We start from the raw sequence: 19,636 nt of genomic DNA, 5'->3' as shown, positions 1-19,636 counted from the left end.
TGGTGTATCTTTGTGCTTTTGACACTTGACCTTGGGAGGAGGTATAGACGGTAAGGAGGTATTTTCTGGGTTAAAAATAAGAACAAAATGTTTTGAAATAGGCCTCCTGTGCAAGTAGCTGAGGTTTATGCAGTTGCCACGGGTGGAACTTAAGTTCCTAAGATCATGGCACACCTTCCTGAGTGGCCTGTGGGGTGAGCTGGGTGAGCCTGAAGTAGCTGAGTCAGGAGGGCAATCGTGTTTCGCCGTAGGCAGGACCTCTCAGCCTCATGTGGTTAGGAGGCCCATTGTACACTCTGTGCTGACCTTTCCTTTGGATTAAATGCTGTAGCATTCCATGCTCATTCATATCTTTATGCCCTTCTGTTTTGCGAAATGCCTCTAAGAGTCCTTCCTATTGGCCATTTCATACAACTTTCCCACCCCCACTCTTCTCTGCTTCTCTCCAGTAAGGTGCGCCCCACTCTTGGTACCTGGTGCGCTTACTCTTACTCGATTCCCCCGTTTCATGCACGTCCCATGTTGTGTTGCCAGTTTCTTTTTCTGCCAGGCCATCTGCACTGTTGTGCTCTGAGTGCCCTAAGCTTATTGCCTGGTACACAGGATGTGCTCAGCTTTCGTGGGGTTTTGAGGTGGGAGGGGGGTTGTCTGCCTGTAGCACTCTGCTTGTGTTGTGTTGGGGGCATGTAAGAAGGAGTTGTGTTCTTAGGGAAATTGGTTTGCAGAGATATGAGACAAAAGAAGTTAAATAATTGTACAGAATGAAAGGCAGAGAATATGAGTGCCCAACTTCCTTCCTGTGTGAATTATCCTACTTATTCCTGGAGATTGTTGCCCTTTGTTTTGTGATTACAAAACCTGTGGCTCAGAGGAGTGAGATGATGTGCTGAGGGCCACCCAGTTAGTAAAGGTAGAACCAGAACTGGGGCCCAGTCTTCTGATTCTAAATCAGGTATCCTTTCTACTCCTGGTCTCTGGTAACCTGGAGCCTAGAAAGGAGAAGGGACTCACCTGGTACTGCAGTTGTGATGCAAGACTTTAGACAGTGAGATGCCAAGCACTGTATGTGGTCAATGAATGGGGAGGGAGAAGGAGAGAAAGAACATTGAGCAGTTGCCGTGTTCAGTGAAAATCAAGTCACGGATGTGGGCCACATAGGTAGTTTTAACTTTTATAATAATCACAACAAAAATACACAGATGAAATTAATTTTAATAGTGCATTATATGTAACCCAGTATACACCCAAAATATGTACTTTATCATGTAATCTATAAAAAAATGATTAATCCAACATTTGCATTCTTTTTTCCCCATGTGAGGCCTTCAGATTACATTTATCGCTCGTCTCCACTGGGATTAGCCATACTTCCAGGGCTCAGTAGACACATGAGGCTTGTGACTACTATGTTGGGCAGGTCGGTATTTTTTACATATTTCAAGCATTTCAGGAATCACATGAAGAGTTTATTGTAGTCCTGTGTAAGAACTGAGGAAATGAAAACAGGAGAGATTAGGGAGCTTTCCTGGAGTAACAAAGCTGGAGAGTGATAAAGCTGACCCAGGTCTGTCCCTTGGCTTTCAGCTGTGGCTGGTGGCCTGCCAGTCCTCAGGCAAGGAGGAAAGGAGGGATTCTTGACCCCTGGTCTGGAAGGATGCTGGAATTGAATAGGTGGAAGTGGCAGTGTTTTCCATGTCCTGAAGTTACCCCCAAGTGTCTGAGCTGCTGCTGGTGTGGATGGTTGAGCGTGGGGGGAAGGGGCGTCAGGTGCAGAGGCAGAAGTAGCCCATTTCCAAACCATTGTTAAATAAGCTGCCGTGGAGCTGGCTGAGAGAGCCCAGGGAAGTGAAGGGAACCATTGTCTTCAAGCGCATTTGCTGGAGTTAAGGGAGTCCTTTCAGTAGGTGGAGTGTCTCTCTCCCAGGACAAGGACACTTACCTTTCAGAAGTTATGTGAAGAGTCTGTTATAACACACAGAGAGAGCTCAGCTAGCCAGGGCTGGGTCATCAGGTGCTAAGTGAATGTATTTGCCCTGCTCTGTGCTAAGGCAGGTGTTTCTGTAAAATCCCAGTTTTATCTTTTTTTCACGAAGACTGTGATATCCCAATGTGGGAGAAACTGAATTGGGAGGGTCATGTGCCTCTCCTGTGGGCAACCAAGTTGGTTCTAAGCTTTTCTTGTTTTATTCACAAAGATTACAACAGCAGTGAAGATACACTTTGAAAACCCTGGCATCCTGACGTATTACTATTCATTTTGCACTATTCCCTTGCAATCATCGTCCTTTGGTGGAAAAATAAGTTTTTAATATAATTTTAATGTCGACAAAGTTTATTTCTCCTGTTATCATAAACATTTTCCCTATCTTTATAATGCATGTAGTATGTTAATGGCTTCAAAGAATATCACTCAATTCTACATCACAGTTTGCTTGTTCCTTTGGTTAGATATTTGGGTTGTTTCAAAATTTCTTGACATTGTATTTAATGCTACTGCCTGCAGCCTCATGCTTATTTTCTTTTATATCTTTTATAATTATAAAATTATAAATTTATAGTTGTCATTATATCTTATTTGTAAATATAATTATAAATTTACAACTATTTGTAAGAAATTAATCAGCTTTCGAATTCCAAGCCAGAAGAGTTATAAACATCTTAAAATGTATTGGTTGTTCTGGCACAACACTTCTGTTTTCTTGAAGTGTTGCTTCTGTCCCCACCTCCATTTTATTGAAGTGTAATTGACATATAGCACTGGGTAAGTTTTAATATGTACATAATAAGCTTTGTTTTCTCAGCAGTGGGTGACATGTGAGCTCACCAGTTTTGCCACAAAACAACCAAGACTGGATGCTAAAAACCAAAGTTTTGCTAAATTTCACAAAGGTCAAAATGTGTCAAGTGTTTGTGTGTCCTTCCCCACGTGCCTCTTAGAACACCTCTGATGTAACTGACCAGAGGAACAGGTGACCACTGTTTCCGGGGTGCTTCCCTGGGGAAGCTGTTTGCAGACAGATGGTGAAGGCTAAGCCGAAACACCCACAGCCTTTAAGTCTGACACTTCCCCGGAGCTCGGCCTCAGCCTCTCACAGGAGCACAGATGAATGGAGTACAGAGCCTGCAGTAAAGGGATGACCTTCCAGTTTCCTTCCACATCCTAATTGCACTTGGATCTGTCACAGGCTTTGGAGCAGGAAGATGTGTACAGCTGGGAATGTTATTTAATCCCTCTTTCATCTAAAGGGGATGACAGTGGTAGTTCCCTATAAGTTTTCTGGGAGGATCAAATACCAAGAACATAATTAGTACTCAATAAAATGTTGTAAATGTGGGTTTGAGTCTTAGTTTCAATATATTCTACATGCCTTCTTCAGGCAAATTACTTAACTTTTCTGGCCTTGTGCATTCTCATCTGTAAAATGGGATTATAGCATCAGCCTCACAAAGACATGAAGGGATTTTAATGAGATAAAGTATAGAGAACATTTAGCTGAGTCCTGCACATAAACACTCTGCATAAGTGTAATGAAAAGAAAAACTGCTTTTTAGTTTTATTTTCTGCTCTTATATTGATCTGATTCCCTGGTGGCTCAGATAATAAAGCGTCTGACCACAACATGGGAGACCCGGGTTCGATCCCTAGGTTGGGAAGATCCCCTGGAGAAGGAAATGGCAACCCACTCAGGTATGCTTGCCTAGAAAATTCCATGGATGGAGGAGCCTGGTGGGCTACAGTCCATGGGGTCGCAAAGAGTCGGACGCGACTGAGCAACTTCACTTTCTTTCTTTCACTATATTGATCTAAGCAGCAGTTCTATTGTAATTAGCTCAGATTTTGACATATATGCCCTCACTGTGTGTTTTTACTGTCCACATTTGCATCCTGAAACAAATGGGAGGCAAATCGACATTGTCATGTCCCTGAAGCTTTTAACAGGTTTTAATGAAATCGTGTTTTTACGGTTAGAGAGAGCATAGTTTCACAGAGAAAGGATGATACTTCATATACTTATTAATTTTGTGGCTTTACCCTATGGTTGGCATCAGAGCAAACTGTCAGGTTTGTGGAAGGTATCCAGTGCTTCTTTATGTTCAGCAACACAAATCAAGTCTGTCTGAATGATAAGGTAAAAACCAAGTCTTAGGGAATGCAAAAAATGGCCATTGAAGTGCTTGAACATAGCTCATCTCACACCCCCTCCTCTCATCTGTTCTGACTCCTCTTCCTCTTCGTGTTTCAGTTCAGTCAGTTCAGTTGCTCAGTCATGTCCGACTCTTTGTGACCCCGTGGACTGCAGCACACCAGGCTTCTCTGTCTGGCACCAGCTCCCGGAGCTTGCTCAAACTCATGTCCCTCATCTCATCCTCTGTCGTTCCCTTCTTCTCCTGCCTTCAATCTTTCCCAGCATCAGAGTCAGCTCTTCACATTAAGTGGCCAAAGTATTGGAGCTTCAGTGTCAGTCCTTTCAGTGAATATTCAGGACTGATTTCCTTTATGATTGACTGATTTGATCTCCTTGCAGTCCACCTGCAGTGATTTTGGAGCCCAAGAAAATAAAGTCTTTCACTTTCCCACCTATTTGCCATGAAGTGATGAAACCAGATGCCATGACCTTAGTTTTTTGAACGTTGAGTTTTAAGCCAGCTTTTTCATTCTCCTCTTTGTCTTTCATCAGGAATCTCTTTAGTTCATGTCTGAGTTACTCAAATGTGAAGTTGATCCTCAGGCTCCTCAAAGCACACACACTGTGTGGTGACTTCTCCACGTGGCACATGCTCTGTGGCTGTTATTCTTACTTACCCGTTTCTCTCCCTCCGGAGTCAGAGTCCTCCACAGTCACCCTCATGTTCTCATTGCCTAGCTCTGGTCCTGAGCAACATTAGCACTCCATCAGTATATATTGGCTGAATGGAGAAACTTGCAAAAACCTGCATGTGAAGTTAGAAGGTGTGTGTCAAGTAGTGAGAGGTGCATCTGCAAAGTGAAGCAAGTGGGCTGAGGAAAAGAAAAACAATAATATTTACGTTTGGAAAACGCAAAGATTTCCCTTTGTGTGTACTTCCTTGTGCCCTGTGAGGCATCGGTATTCCCTCATCCCAGCTGTTTCTTGCCTCTAAGCCGTGTTTCTCTATCAACATCTTGCCAGCTCCCATCTGTTCCATTCACCCTTGCTGAGGGTTTGAAGTGAGGATAGTTCTGTTGTGTGTTCATGTCCAATTTGTAGCCTTCTGATTTTGGGGGTAAAACCTGGAACCTGGGCATATCAGCAGAAAGGAGAAGTGTTTTCTTCTTTAATCCTCATGCCCTATAGGTTTGAGAAGGACCAGGGTCTCTCTGGCTTTCCTTGGATGGTAGTCACTGGTGGCATGGGGTGCCTGGCAGGTGGAGGAATAATCTTGGTATGAAATGAGTCTTTGCTATTCAAATGTTGGCTTCGGGGCCTTCTGCATTATCACTGCTCATCTGGGAAGTTGAATCTAACTCAGTAATAGAATTCTTTACTGAGCACCTCCTGTATGTTGGACAATATACTGAGAGCTTCACAAATGCTGGCTTAGGTACTTACATCTGTAGGACGATTGTGAGACATCTTCTGAGAAACCTGGCCAGACCCTGAAGCCGGGAGCATAATAACAACTTGGTGATAGAAGGAGAATTTGTCAGGGAGCCAAGAAATCTGAGTTCCACTTTGGCTCTGTCATAAAGTGATCATGTAGCTCTCTCGGTGGCAGTGGACGTCAGTTTTTCCGTCTATGAAAATGGGATGAGGACAGTTTGACCAGATGCTTTTAGATTTTCTTCTGTTTCATGCCATCATGGTGTTGAATACGGTCCAGCCTGCTCTCTTCTTTGCCTGCGTGACTTTTTGGATTGCAGGTTGGAACTGTGTATTATGAGTAGACTGAGTGAATCTATCTCCTAGTGATACTCTGACCTCCTGGTGACAAAAAACTTGTTTTCTTAGATGTTTCCTAACCGTGGGCCTACCACATTGGTGAGATATGAGGCAACATTGTGTAAAAGGTCCTGAAACATCTTGGCTGTATGTGTTTATTCTGGGACAGTGGCTTCCAAGCCTGAATGTAGTGTTTCTCACACTAAAAACTGAAACTAATCATTAGGACTGCTTTTAAATAACTTGGCCTTTAAATGTGTTGAAGTTCTTGTCATTTTCTCTTTTATTATTAGTGCCTTTTGTGTCTGGTCTAAGAATCTTCTCCTACCCCAAGATCATGAAGATACTCTAATATGTTTTCTCCTAGAAAGTCTGTATCTTGATTTTTCACATATAGGTCTAGGATCTGCTTCACATTAATTATTGAGATAGAGTGTGAAGAACAATTCAAGATTCATTTTTTCCCTATATAGATGTCCAGATACTCCAGAGCAATTTATTAAGAAGACCTTTCTTTCTCGACTGAATTTCACTGATAGCACTGTAAAAAAAAAGAAAAATGTTACTGTTAAAAAAAAAATTAAGTTACTGTTACTTTTGGATTCTGTTCTTTTTCATTGATCTATTTGTCCTTACTTAATCACTGTCTTGATTACTGTGGTTTTATAACAAGTCTGGTAATTTACCTTTTTAAAACCCTTTTTATTTTGTATTGGGGTGAAGCCTATTAACAGTGTTGTGATAGTTTCAGATGAACAGTGAAGGGACTCAGCCACATATAGTAATTTATGTGTTTTTTTTTTTTTTAATTCTGTTTTTTAAGTTCTCTGTATTTTTTTTTAATAAATTTTTAGTTATCTTGTTAATTTCTACAAATTGCCTGTTGGGATTTTGATTGAGAATGCACTGAAGCTATAGATCAATGCAATAGTCGAGCCTTCAGAGAAACAAAACTAATAGAACTTTTGCGTGTTTATCTTATCGATACTCTTACAGACTTACCTGGAGTAACGTTTGACCAAATATCTGGGCACCTGCGGTCCAACTAACACATTAAATTTATCATCACGGTCTGTTTGGGGGAAAACAAACATTTAAACAAAACTAAACCTTTCAATTCATAAACATGATATATGTTCCCGTTTCTTTAAGTCTTCCTTAACTTCTCTCAGTAAGAACAATTTTATAGTTTTTCAGTGAGAAGTCTTGGCTATCTTTAATTTGCTTCTTGGCATTTGATGTTTTGTTATTATAAATTGTGTATAAGATATATTTTCCAATTATTTGTGTATTCATACTTTTAAAGAATGCATAGTGTTTTGCAAGAAATGTAATTCCCGATTTGTCAGACAGCAGTGATGTTTAGGAACTGTTGTTCTGGAGGTAACCATAAATCATCACTAAAACATCCTTTTCATCTGTGTGCTGCTTTACCATTGCTAAAGCATTTCCTTCCTTTGGACTGACAAGGGCTCTCAGAGACAGCAGAGCTATTATTATTCCTAATATCATATAAGGAAATTGGGCCTCAGGGATATTATCTGAGAGTCCTGTGACTGGCAGGTGACCATGGCAGTCCCAGGCTGTCCGAACTCAGGGCTTTCCTAAGAGAGAGGGTCTGCTCCTGATACCACAGTCTATGTTTGTCAACGTGGACTTTTATTGAGAACGCACGGCAAAGGCGTCTGGCTTTATGGTGAGTCTTCGGCCTCTGGCCTCTGTGGACAGCGTAGAAGGCAGGGGAGAACGCAGCAGAGGGGGAAAGGTGGACCAAGGTAACTGTAAGTCGCCGGAGCGCAGAGGAAGGACAGGCTCGCCATCGGCCCATTAAGCGCGTTGTCTTTTGTGAAAGATCCCGGTGCCCCACCGCAGCTAGAATGTGAGCACTGTACGCAGTGCATACCTTGCCCAATCATGTGCCGCACCCCAGAGGGAAACAGCAAGCACAGAAGCCTTAATTACCCAAGAATCATTTAAAGTTGAGGAACTTAATCTACTGAGTGTTTTGTTTCTTTTTCTTTTGAGAACTTCAGTAGAAGTTGATTCAAATCTAAAAGACTTGACTCTCTTCCTTTAAGTTTCCTTTTCCAGCCTTTTCAGTTTCTGTCCTTTCTCTCTTCTCCTCCTCTTCCCTCCGTTACTGAGTGCCAGGTCCTGCAAATGTAGAGATAAATGAGGGAGCTTCTCCCCTGGGGAACTTAAAGTTTTACAAACTTTTTGGACTGTCACCAACAAGAAGGAATGTAGTTTATGGTATTATAGTTGTGTTTTTAAAAAGTTTTTATTTTTTAGAAATACATACTGAAATATTTACAAATGAATGTCATGCTATTTGGGATTTGTTTAAAAATTAGCTAGGGGGTACAGGAGTAGGTAGAAATATAAACAAAATAAGATTGGACATCGTTAATAATTATTGAATCTGAGTCATGGGTCCATGAGAGTTCATTATTTGTCATCCATCTATAGCCACGTTGCTAATGATCTATTTCAGATAAAAGTTTCATGAAGCACGGTTATTACATGCAGTGAATTTTGATACTTTCAAATCTAGTTTGCTCTATTTTATAAGCCGAGTGATGTTTTAAATTGTTTTTGACTCATTAATGTAAAATAATATGTATTTTGAAAAACACTGGTATAGTGTGGGAGAGAAGGACCTGTAAAATAAGTGATTACCAGCCATCCCAAAGTGCTGCTAGAGTGTGAGCTGAGGGACACAAAGGAGAGAGAGGGACTGAGCAAACAGAGTCCCAGAGAGTCTGGGAGACCCTCACAGATGTCTTTGAGCAGTTTGGATGAAAGAAGAAACATTTACATGTTGACAAGATGGTAAGGAGGGATGTTTGAGCTCAAACATCAGGAGGGCCCTGGTATAACTGGGAATCAGTAAGGTGGACTAGGTGAGCCTTAGTTAGGTCAGTGCAGCTAGAATCTCAGAGATGAGATTATAGATAGCAGCAAAAAAAACACAAAAGGTCTACAAGACAGCTTAAGAAATTGGGAATTTTTTCTCTGTGTTTCAGGAACGCATTTTGATGGTAAACCTAGAAATGACCCTATAACATTTGCTTTTTCTCAAGATTGCTATCAGCTACAAGGAGGTAGACCAGCTTATTCTATGCAGCGATGGTTTACAACAGAAAACACAGACCCAGAGGAGACCTGATCTTGGAACCCAGATCTCCCAACCCATCTCATGCATCTCATCTCCCACCCTGTCACATGCTTCTCTGAAGATCCACATAAATACACAAATTGAGCTCCTACAGTTTTTACTAAAGCAAAAATTATAGTCATTTCAGGACATAGTAAGAGCAGGGAATAGAGTAAGCCCTGTCCTTTCTTATTCCCACTGCAGTGTTCTCTCATCTGCAGAGTGAAGATATGGTAACTGTGAGAAATTGATAATAATCACTTACACTTACAACATGGTATTTTTTTAGGTGCTTTACAACTATTATCTCACTTAATGTTCACAACAATTCTATGCGGTAATTATTTTTTCCATTTCACAGATGAGAAAACTGATGTATATACATAAAAGTAAGTGATGTGCCTAAGGTCCCATAGCTAGCAGTTAGCAGAGCTTGAATTTAAGTGAAGTCCAATCTCTTAACCACTATGATGCTTCTTAGTTAGGTTTGATTTCATTGAATCCAGATGTTTGAACAAAGATAGTCAGTGAAAAGATTTGGCTTTCAGCTTGATTCTCAATATTGCTGAATCTGAATCTTCCCTAATTCAGAGGAAGGAGAATGTTTTTCCAGGTAAGAGAAGAAGGATGACTTCTTGCATGGGAGTGATATTTTAACGGAGCTTTGAGAGATGGGTGAAATTTTGAGAAATAAAAAATTCTGAGAACAAAGGGCAGAATACCAGCCAAGATGAAATAATCCAGCTATAACTTCTCCTCACCACTATTTATAACAAAAAATTGGATAGAATGCAAGAACCAACTACATGAAAACTTGGAAAAGGCAGATAGGATACTGTAATCAAAACCTAAATAATGACCCTTGCTATGTGGGATTGTGTAGTTGTTTGGGAGGCTAGAACTCTGAGATAACCCCATCTTTCCAGCCAGAGGAACCAGGAAAATGAGCCAATGAAAGCCAGAGACTCCAGGGAAATTCCTGAGAAGAAAGAGCTGAAAGGGGGACCCACTCTGTGTATGGTTTGGCACAAGTCCTGGGCATTCTACAAGGTGCACTACAAGATGTGGGATGGATCCTATGAAGCGTAGCAAAAGTTTTGAGAACTTAATCTGTGGTATTAACCACTATCTGAGTCCCAGATATACCCTTGAGTTGCCTATGTGACTGGCATACTCATTTGGCACAGGAAAGGCTTTGAAAATTAAATTGACGTCAGAGATACCGGTCATTAAAGATGAGGGAGAATGTTCTATTTGAACCAAAGTGGGCTAAACGCCTGCTAAAACAAATAAACGGAAATATCAACGTTTTTTTCAGAAGAATTTAACAGAGTTTAGAGTCTCATGACCTAACATTCAAAAGTCCAGGATACAATCCAAATTTACTCACTATGAAAAGGACCAGGAAAAGCTGAACAAAGAGGGGAAGATTTTCAACAGGTGTTGACCCTATGATATCTCAGATGGTAGAATTCTCAAAGATTTAAAGTAGCTGTTAAAACCATACTCCACTCTTGAAAGACATGAAAGGAGAGGTTTTCAGCAGAAAAATGGAAACTATGCAAAATAACCAGATGGAAATTGTAGAACTGTTGAAGAGACAACATCTGAGGGAATGAATCCACTAGATGGGCTCAGTGACAAAATAGAGATGACAGAGAAAGAAGTCAGTGATCTTGAATATAGAGCAATAGAAATTATACAACACTTAAAATATGTTTGTAAATATATTTTTTATTGGAAACAAATGGATAGAGTCTTATGGTACTGTGTGTGTGTGTGTATGTGCTCAGTTGCTCAGTCATGTCTGACTCTTTGCAATCAATCCCATGAATTGTAGCTCATCAGATTCCTCTGTCCATAGGATTCTCCAGGCCAGAATACTGGAGTGGGTTGCCATTTCCTCCTCCAGCAGATATTCCTGACCCAGGGATTGAACCTGTGTCTCCTGTATAGGCAAATGGATTCTTTACCACTGAGCCACCAGGGAATTATCTAGCCACGAATGTCAGTGGTGCCAAGTTTGAGAAACCCTGCTCCAGACTAATCTAAGTTTTCTCTCTAATGATATTTCCAGCATTTTCTTTATGTTCTAATTCTGGACATATACTTATCTTGCATCTGGTTTTGTATTGTTCTCTTTTTTGTATCCATCGTTGAGTGAATGTGAATTTTGATACCAGCTTTTTCATTTATCCAGTTGTGTAATTTTGGTCAGGTCACTAAACTATGCCATGCTTCAACATCTGTATCTGTAACATGAGATCAAAGTCAATATGCATAGATAATGCACTGATTGACATTTTCTCAGTATTTGCCATGGGCCAAGGACTGTGCTAAATGCTGTAGGTTTGTTATGTTTCACTTCTTCAAAACAGCTCTGTATGGTTAGCATAGGGGCTTCCCTGGTGGCTCAGTGGTAAGGACTCTGCCTGCAAAAACCTGCAGGAGACACAGGTGTGATTCCTGGGTGGGGAAGATCCCCTGGAGAAGGAAATGGCAACACACAAGTATTCTTGCCTAGAAAATCCTATGGACAGAGGAGCCTGGCTGACTACAGTTCATGGGGTTGCAAAGAGTCGGATGTAACTGAGCACACAGCACACACGGAATCACAGTGAGTCCCAAACAGAGTAAACGCAAATGACAACTACTCAGTCACATCATAATTAAACTGCTGAAAACAAAATTAAAAAAAAATATTGACAGCAGCCAGAGAAAGATGATACATTATATGAAAGGGAAACCTATTCAAGTACTGCAGAGTTCTCATCTAAATCCATGTAGATCAAAGACAGTGGAACAACATCTTTGAAGCAGTGGAAAAACAAAGCTGTCAACTCAGAATTTTATATGTAGAAAAAAATCCTTCATGTTTGAAGACAAAATATCCTCAGATGTAGGAGATCCAGGAAACTCATTTTAAATCATATTGGAGAGAAAATTTGAATGTGAGCAATAAAAGAAGAGCAGGAGAAATAATAAATATCCAACATAGTAGACTCTCCAGCAGTGAAAATACACTCAAAAATATGAAATAAAAAATTGAGCAAAAATAATCTACTCCCATGACACAAGGGTAATTATAGATTACTGGCAATATTTTGAATTTATTTCCTGCAAGTCATTTTCCTTTGTGAATAATTTCTCCCTTTCCTTTTCTTCTTCTCCCGCTTTTTCTCTCTTTCAACTAAGATTTTAGAGTTTTATAATATTCTTTATCAGTTTGCATTATATTATGAATCCATTACTATTTTGTTGAGAGAACTAATCTAAATTTTTTTGTTTGATAATGATGATTTGGTTATATTTATAAAAAGAGTGCTTTTTAGAGATCCATAGTGACATAATGGATGCAATGATACAATGTCTGAGATTTTCTTAAAATAGTCAAGATGGAGGATTGGCTTCTTATGTCAAAGAAATGAAACTTGCATTAAATCAGTAATTGTTGATGCTGGGTAAGGAGTACATGGTGGCTCATTATATTACATTCTCAGCCGTGTCTGACTCTTTGTGACCCCATGGATTGTAGACCACCATCCTCCTCTGCCCATAGGGTTTTCCAGGCAAGAATACTGGAGTGGGTAGCCATTCCCTCCTCCAGGGAATCTTCCCCACCCAGGGGTTGAACCACAGGTCTTTTGCATTGTTGGATTCTTTACTATCTGAGCCACCAGGGAAGCCCATGCTACTTTCTAGTTTTCTAAATGTGTTTTGTAAATTAGAAAGCTTTAAGAAGTCTTCATAAATGTGATTTTATTTGTTTAATCACTCCCTGTCCTGCAGACATTCCATAAAAGTAGATTCTCCTATTATTGTTGTGAATTGAGGCTGTTTCAGGTTGTGTGTGGGCTGAGATTGGATCAGACAGCTTTTCTGATTATTTCCTTTTCGGAGATGTAATTACTGAGTTAAAAGAGAATGGGCATTTTTAATGCTTTGATACATTTTGCCAAATTGCCCTTCAGAAGAGATGTTCCATGTTATTTTTGTTCAAGAGACACATGAGAGTGCTCTTTCAGCTCTATATTATATATATTTTTAACTGCTAGTAATTTTTTTTACAACAACTGGACTTTATTTGGACCTTAATTCAAACAAACTCTTAAAAAAAATCAGCTTTATAAACAAACACACGTATTTGAACTTCTGGCTAGATATTTGATGGTATTAAAGTTTTATCATTTATTTATGTTTGTGTTTATTTGTTTATATTTACTGGGTTTGGGGGTTATTTTTTGTGTTTCTGTGGTTTTTTTTTAAATTAATTTTTATTGCAGGATAATTGTTTTAAAACTGCTATTAATTTGATAGGGAGAAGGTGGCATCTTGTTATTTTAATGTATATTTCTTTGAATTTTCAATAACACTGAACCCTCAACCTGCCACTGGATTGGTCCCCATCCTTGTAGGGAGAAAGCAAGGGAGACAAGTAGAAGGAAAAAGATTTACAGCCCCTCCTCATTCCTCCCTTTGGGGATGAGAAGCAAATGCAGACAAAGAGCCCTGGGTTCAAATCCTTTCTGCAACTTCTAGCTACAGACTTTGTACAGCCTTCAGCTCTCGAAGCCTCAGATTTTTCCACTGAAGAAATAGAGCAGTGTCACTGGCCTCTGTAAGGGTGAGGTGATAGAGATTTATAGGGAAATAACCTGGTGTGCAGCGGTCAGTCTGAAGATGGTAGCTTTATGAGGCTGCAGTTCAGGACACAAAAGCACTACCTGGTGTGCAGAGGCAGCAGGAATCCAGAGCCAGCTCTCCTGCCTGGGACGGCCCTGCGGGGACTGCTGCTCGTGTTTGCTGTTTACCGTTCGTTCTTTACAACCTCCTCACACAGCACTCTTCCAGTCACTGCTCAGTGACAGAGGCAGCTATCCCGAGCCAGGAAATTAATCCTGGGGAGTGAATGCCAACACCTAATGTATTTATCTGATTCTGTGGGAATGCACCTTTCAAACCTCAGCTCCGGATCATGTTGAACTTCAGGTGGGTTTCTTTGGCAGTGTCTCCCCTTCTTCTTTGGAGCCAAATTCAGAGTAGGAATCTGCTCTTTTCAGGGCAGCCCAGCCAAGCTGGGGTCTCAGACTAAATTCACTGTCCCTCCCTGACCGCTCACCTTCCTACTGCTCCCTCTCTGCCCAGGCCCAGAATTTCTAAATTGGACATATTCTTGCTCCACACCTAGAGGTTAAGAGCGGCTGAGACAGAGTTGGGGCCTGGGACTCTGAATAACCTGTCTCACAGCTCAAGAGACAACCTGACATATTCTTCTATTTACTGCTTTGTAATGGTGGCGGAGGGTGGGGGTTACTCTTTAGGTCTTTTGAATACCAAATGAGAAATGTGTGTGCATGCATGCTAAGCTGCTTCAGTTGTGTCTGACTCTGTGCGACCTTATGGACTGTAGCTTGCTGGGCTTCTCTGTCCCTGGATTCTCCAGGCAAGAATACTGGAGTGGATTGTCATGCTGTCCTTCAGGGGAATCTTCCTAACCTAAGGATTGAACCTGTGTCTCTTATGTCTCCTGCATTAACAGGTGGGTTCTTTACCACTGGTGCCACCTGGAAAGCCCCCAAATGAGAAATACTTCTCCTGAAATCAAAGCTGGGTGCCCAGGCCCTGGTGCTATCAGCCTAGCCCAGTTTTGCTCTGGAATCACCTCATTGGTTTCCCATTTTCTTCCCTGGACACAGTCTACTTGCAAAAGACCAAAGGGTGGAGCTGGGAGATGGAGTAAGTTTGGCTTATTTTCTAAGTTGAAGGAAAATTCAGAGGCAAAGTCAGCAGGCTTTCTTGTGAGAATTTGGGTCTACCGACTTCTCCTGTCTTGGGCAGTGAGCCAGCCAACTCCTGTGGGGCTGTTTGGGCAGAGCTTCGCTAGTTGTTTGTCTGCAGAAGACTCTCAGGTATGTCCATGCTCTGAGATAATTGAGTGATTTTGTGTTTGCATTTTGATGATCATTGAAAAAATGATTCTTATACCAGTTATTCACCCCAATTCATAGCTAGACGATCCTTTAGTAGAATAAACTATTGGTGTCTTCAGTAAACGTTTGTCAAATAGCAAGCATTTCTTTTTCCTCTTTCAAATGGAAGGGTGCTTGATGAAGCAAAAACTTTATTTCCTATTGCTTTATAGAGGTGGAGAACTCCTGCCATTGTCTTGGAGCCTTAAGGTTCCTTCTCCTCTATTATTTCCCTAGTGTTTCCACCACAACCCTGTGAAGTAAGGATTATTAAGCCCCTTTGAGCATAAGGAAACAGAGGGTCAGAGAGGATGAGTGACTTTCAAGGATACACAGAGATTTGATCTGAGGACTGGGGGTCCTCACATGTATACCATGATATCAGGCTTTTTCATGAGTTTGGCCCCCCCAGTAACAGCTCCTTGTCTCTAACTCCTTTGAGAGTTCCAGATTCTGGTTCTCATTGCTTTGGATCAGTGTTTGAAATGGTTAACACTGAAAGTGGCTATGTTGATTTTGTTGAGATGGTCATCTAGTTCCCAGATTTAACCAGGCAAATATTGAGTCATGTACTCCTGGAACATTCATCTCTTCTCAGAAATGAAGACTTGCTCCATCCTCAGTAGATAAGCCTTCTGCTCCTGGCAGGCTCAGGTTCACAAGGTGCCATTTATTAAGCACCTGCCATGTTCCAAGGCATGGTAGGATCCTTTCTTCTAACCTTATAGCAACTCTGTGAGGTAGGTGGTTTTGTACACATTTTACAGATAAGGAAGCTGACACCCAGCGCATTCATGTAATTTGCCAGGGTCATACTGATAGCCGATGAAGCTAGGATCCAGATTTGTCTGACTCCAAGGCTGGGTTTGCAGGAAATTTGGCTCCACTCTTCCAAGTGGCGCCTTGTGTGTGGGCCTTCACCATCTTAGTCCTGATCCTCATCTTATGAGTGTGGGGGTGGGTAGGGAGTGGGGTGCACCTGGGTTGGCTTGACCTCTGGACCCTGAATCAAACCTGAGTTGGGATTCTGGCTCTGTCTCTTTATAGCAGAGTGATTGTGGAGAAATCCACAGCCTCATTTGTAAAATAAATTAGACAATTATAGCATTGTTTTGATCTTTAATCAAGTACTTGTCACAGTGCCTGGCCTGTAATAGTTGCCCAAGAAGCAGTGACTACTATTTGTTTATTGGTCACGTACTCTCAGGGAGTGGAGAAGAGGGTTTTGGGGATGGGCAGGTCTGCCCCCGCCACCTGCTCCCCCACATGGCTGAACTGGCACAGCACCATGTCAGCTCGGTAGCTCCCTTCCCTGCTCTGAAGCTCTTGATCTGCTGTCCACTGCACCTCTGGTGAAAGCCAGACTCTCCTACCTGTTGCTGTGCCTCACTGTGAGGCTTGAAGCTCCCTTTCAGCTTCACCTCCCGACGCTCAGCTTTGTCTCCCTGCCTGGGCAGACTTGAGCCTCTCTGTGCCCAGCACCCTGCCCTTGCCCACCTCCAGGCCATTTCCCTCCCATCCCACGGGTCTTTCCCATCCGCCTAGGCTTCTTTGATCCCAGGCTGGATTTGAATCCCTCCTCCTGGGCTAAGATCCTTGAACACCTTCTTTTCCAGAAGAAAACACTCACTTATTTGGTAAAGGAAGATGACCCACAGGCCCTGACCCAGAGGTAACTGGGCCACAGGCTTTGGCAACACAGAGGTAACTAGATGGTTCAGGTGCTCACTCTCTAGTGAGAGGAGCAAAGTAGACAGTGCATTAAATATTTTGTCTTTGACTTCTCATGGCATTTAGGATGATTAGCATCTTGAGGGCAAAAAGAGTAAGTACCAGTTACCTCTGGGCTACTGTTCTGAGCTCACAGTTACCAGTGTTTTGGTTGAATTGATTGATCTGAACAGATGTGATCAAAGGTAAGCTCACAGTTCTGGCACCCCCAGGCAAGCACTGGTGGGGGGCGGGGTTAGAGGGAGAGTGGGAAGCCCAAGAGCACCCCTCTCCCTTCTGTGACCTTCTCTTCTACCCCTCCATCTTCCTAAGTCACATTCTATGACCGAGTCAGCATGCAGGGTTTGGCACTTTTTTGATGACTTGCTATTGGCTTCTAGGGAGGGAAGCACCCTGGGCTTAGAGCCAGACATTCTTGGACCAATCATATGATCTCCTCCAGCCTTGGTTTCCTCTTGTATAAAATGTTCAAACAGTAGACTAGTAGACTTGACATTCACATGAGAGTTCTCTGGAGATCTTTGGAAATGCTCCACATCATCTTCATCTTTCTTACCAAGTTCTCATTTATTGATAGTAGTCCTAAGGTGAGGTGTTCTGCTCTCATTTGATGGATAAGGACGTCGGGCACCAGAGCTACCAGAGCACAGTTCCCCCAATTTGTGCAGTCAGGCTTAAGCGATCTGTGTCCTGAGCAACTTAAGTGATCTGTGTGCTCTGTTGATCTCATGAATATGGAGCTGTAGGCATTTGTAAGTCTATTAAAAGAAATTCATCATTGGGTATAAATTTTCCTTAACACAGACTAGCAGTCTGGTCTCTTTGGGAGCCATAGCTCACAAAGTGAAAGTCACTCAGTTGTGTCAGATTCTTTGTGACCCCACGGACTATACAGTCCATGGAATTCTCCAGGCCAGAATACTGGAGTGGGTAGCCTTTGCCTTCTCCAGGGGATCTTCCCAACCCAGGGATCAAACCCAGGTCTCCCACATTGCAGGCGGATTCTTTACCAGCTGAGCCACAAGGGAAGCCCAACAATACTGGAGGGGGTAGCCTATCCCTTCTCCAGCAGATCTTCCCAACCCAGGAATTGAACTGGGGTCTCCTGCATCACAGGTAGATTCTTTACAAACTGAGCTATCAGGGAAGCCCTACAAACAAGTAGTTATTTCTATCATGACCTGAAGAGTATGGAACCCCTCTGCACCGAGTTGTGGTCTGGAGGCGACTTCTCTTGCAGACTAAGGGACTCAGATCGTCAAAATCCCAAATGTTGACTCTGTAAATGCCAAAGGTCAAGTGTCAGGACAACAACCATCCGGGGCTGCTGATGGATTCAGTGAGATGATAAATGTCCAGCCCCTGAGTGTGCCCTGGGCTCAGAACTATGGCACAGTTACTTTCCTTTTTCACTAAGATCATTTGCTTCTGGGGTTAGTGGGCTCTGCTGTGGCTGAGAGAGTGTAAGTCAAACAAGATGAACATCTGAGTACAGGAATTAGGAGCATGGTCAGACAATTCTGGATTTACATCTTGGCGCTGCCACTCGCTACCAGAAGCCCTCTAACTTCTTTAAGATTCAGCTTCCTTATCTGTGAAATGCAAATGATAGCAGTGCCAGCCCCAGAGTACAGTGAAAGGAGGGAGATCTGGGGGTGGGATTAAGCAGTGAGTGCTGATATCTGATCTCTAAAGTAAAAGATCCAAACCTTCCATCTGCCAACACAGGCGCAGATAATCAAGTGATCTGTGTGTACGTGAGGTGGGCAGGGAGGCAGATGTGAAAACCCCCAGAAAATCAGCTCTTGCCATCTAGAAGGGACTGACCATGGGCCAACAGCAGAGTAGAGTGTGAGCCTTCCTCTGGGACCACTCTTTGTCCAGGAGATGACTTTTTACACCACTGCTGCCTGTGTCATCTGGAGATCACGCTCAAGGTCACAGATGGGAGGAGAGAAAGTTGAAAGGTCCACTTTGATGTAAGGGTTAGTAACAGATAAGAGTTGTTCACATCTTCACTTTGGTCAGGGAGCCCAGAGTTAATGACATTTGACCTGAAAGTCTTGGAGATTTGGATCGAAGCTGAGGCCCTGTCACCCCACCTCCTCAGTAACTCAGGCCCATCACAGGCAGTGAGTTCCCTGGACTATGGAAAAGCCTGTGTAAGTAGGGACCTAAAATGTCTGAGCTCCTGTGTTGATCCATCAACCATGTCCACCTTCACTGAACTGGCATTACCCCTGCCCCATCCCAAAAGCCTGGAGCTTGTCCTGTTCCACCCAAGGACCCACCCCTGTGAATGTCACATTCTTCAAGGCCTAAGTCAATGTTTATTGGTTCAGGCCAGTTAAATCAGAATCTATCTAGGAGAATTTTAAGCATCTAGCTGTATTTTTACTGAAGTATAGTTAATTTACAATATTGTGTTACTTTAAGGTGTATAGTAAAGCAATTCGGTTAGACATATATATCTATATATGTATATACATTTTTTCCATTATAGGTTATTATAAGATATTGAATATAGTTTCCTATGTTATGTAGTAAGTTCTTATGGCTTATCTGTTTTATAAACAGTAGTGTACATCGGTTAATCACATCCTCCCAATTTATCTCTCTCCACATCTTCCCCTTTGGTAACCATTAGTTTGTTTTCTATGTCTGTGAGCCTGTTTTGTAAATAAGTTCATTTGTACTATTTTTTAGGTTCCACATATAAGTGGTATTATATATTTGTCTTTCTCTGACTTTCTTCACTTAACATGATAATCTCTAGGTCCATGCGATGCATGTTGCTACAAATGGTAATATTTTATTCTTTTTTATGGCTGACTAATCTTCCTTTGTGTGTGTGTACACACATACACACCATATCTTTA

The 19,636-nt window shown here is 41.9% G+C and overlaps 1 protein-coding gene across 2 annotated transcripts in view; it reads left to right on the top strand.

Moving 5' to 3' along the window:
- Window positions 1-19,636, top strand: part of ST6GAL1 (ST6 beta-galactoside alpha-2,6-sialyltransferase 1) — a 151,510-nt gene that overhangs the window by 71,300 nt on the left and 60,574 nt on the right. Inside the window, exon 1 of one of the 2 annotated variants that reach the window (XM_027538547.1) lies at window positions 7,367-7,596. The exons of the other annotated variant lie outside the window; for it this stretch is intronic. The gene's annotated coding sequence lies outside the window, so the exon portion shown is untranslated. Of the gene's footprint in view, window positions 1-7,366; window positions 7,597-19,636 lie in introns of those variants that run through there. 2 annotated transcript variants of the gene reach the window in all.

The sequence above is a fragment of the Bos indicus x Bos taurus genome, chromosome 1 (genome assembly GCF_003369695.1).
Source record: "Bos indicus x Bos taurus breed Angus x Brahman F1 hybrid chromosome 1, Bos_hybrid_MaternalHap_v2.0, whole genome shotgun sequence".
Classification (NCBI taxonomy): Eukaryota; Metazoa; Chordata; class Mammalia; order Artiodactyla; family Bovidae; genus Bos; species Bos indicus x Bos taurus.
The sequence above is the reverse complement of the archived record's forward strand: the minus strand, read 5'-3'. Positions and strand labels throughout refer to the sequence as shown.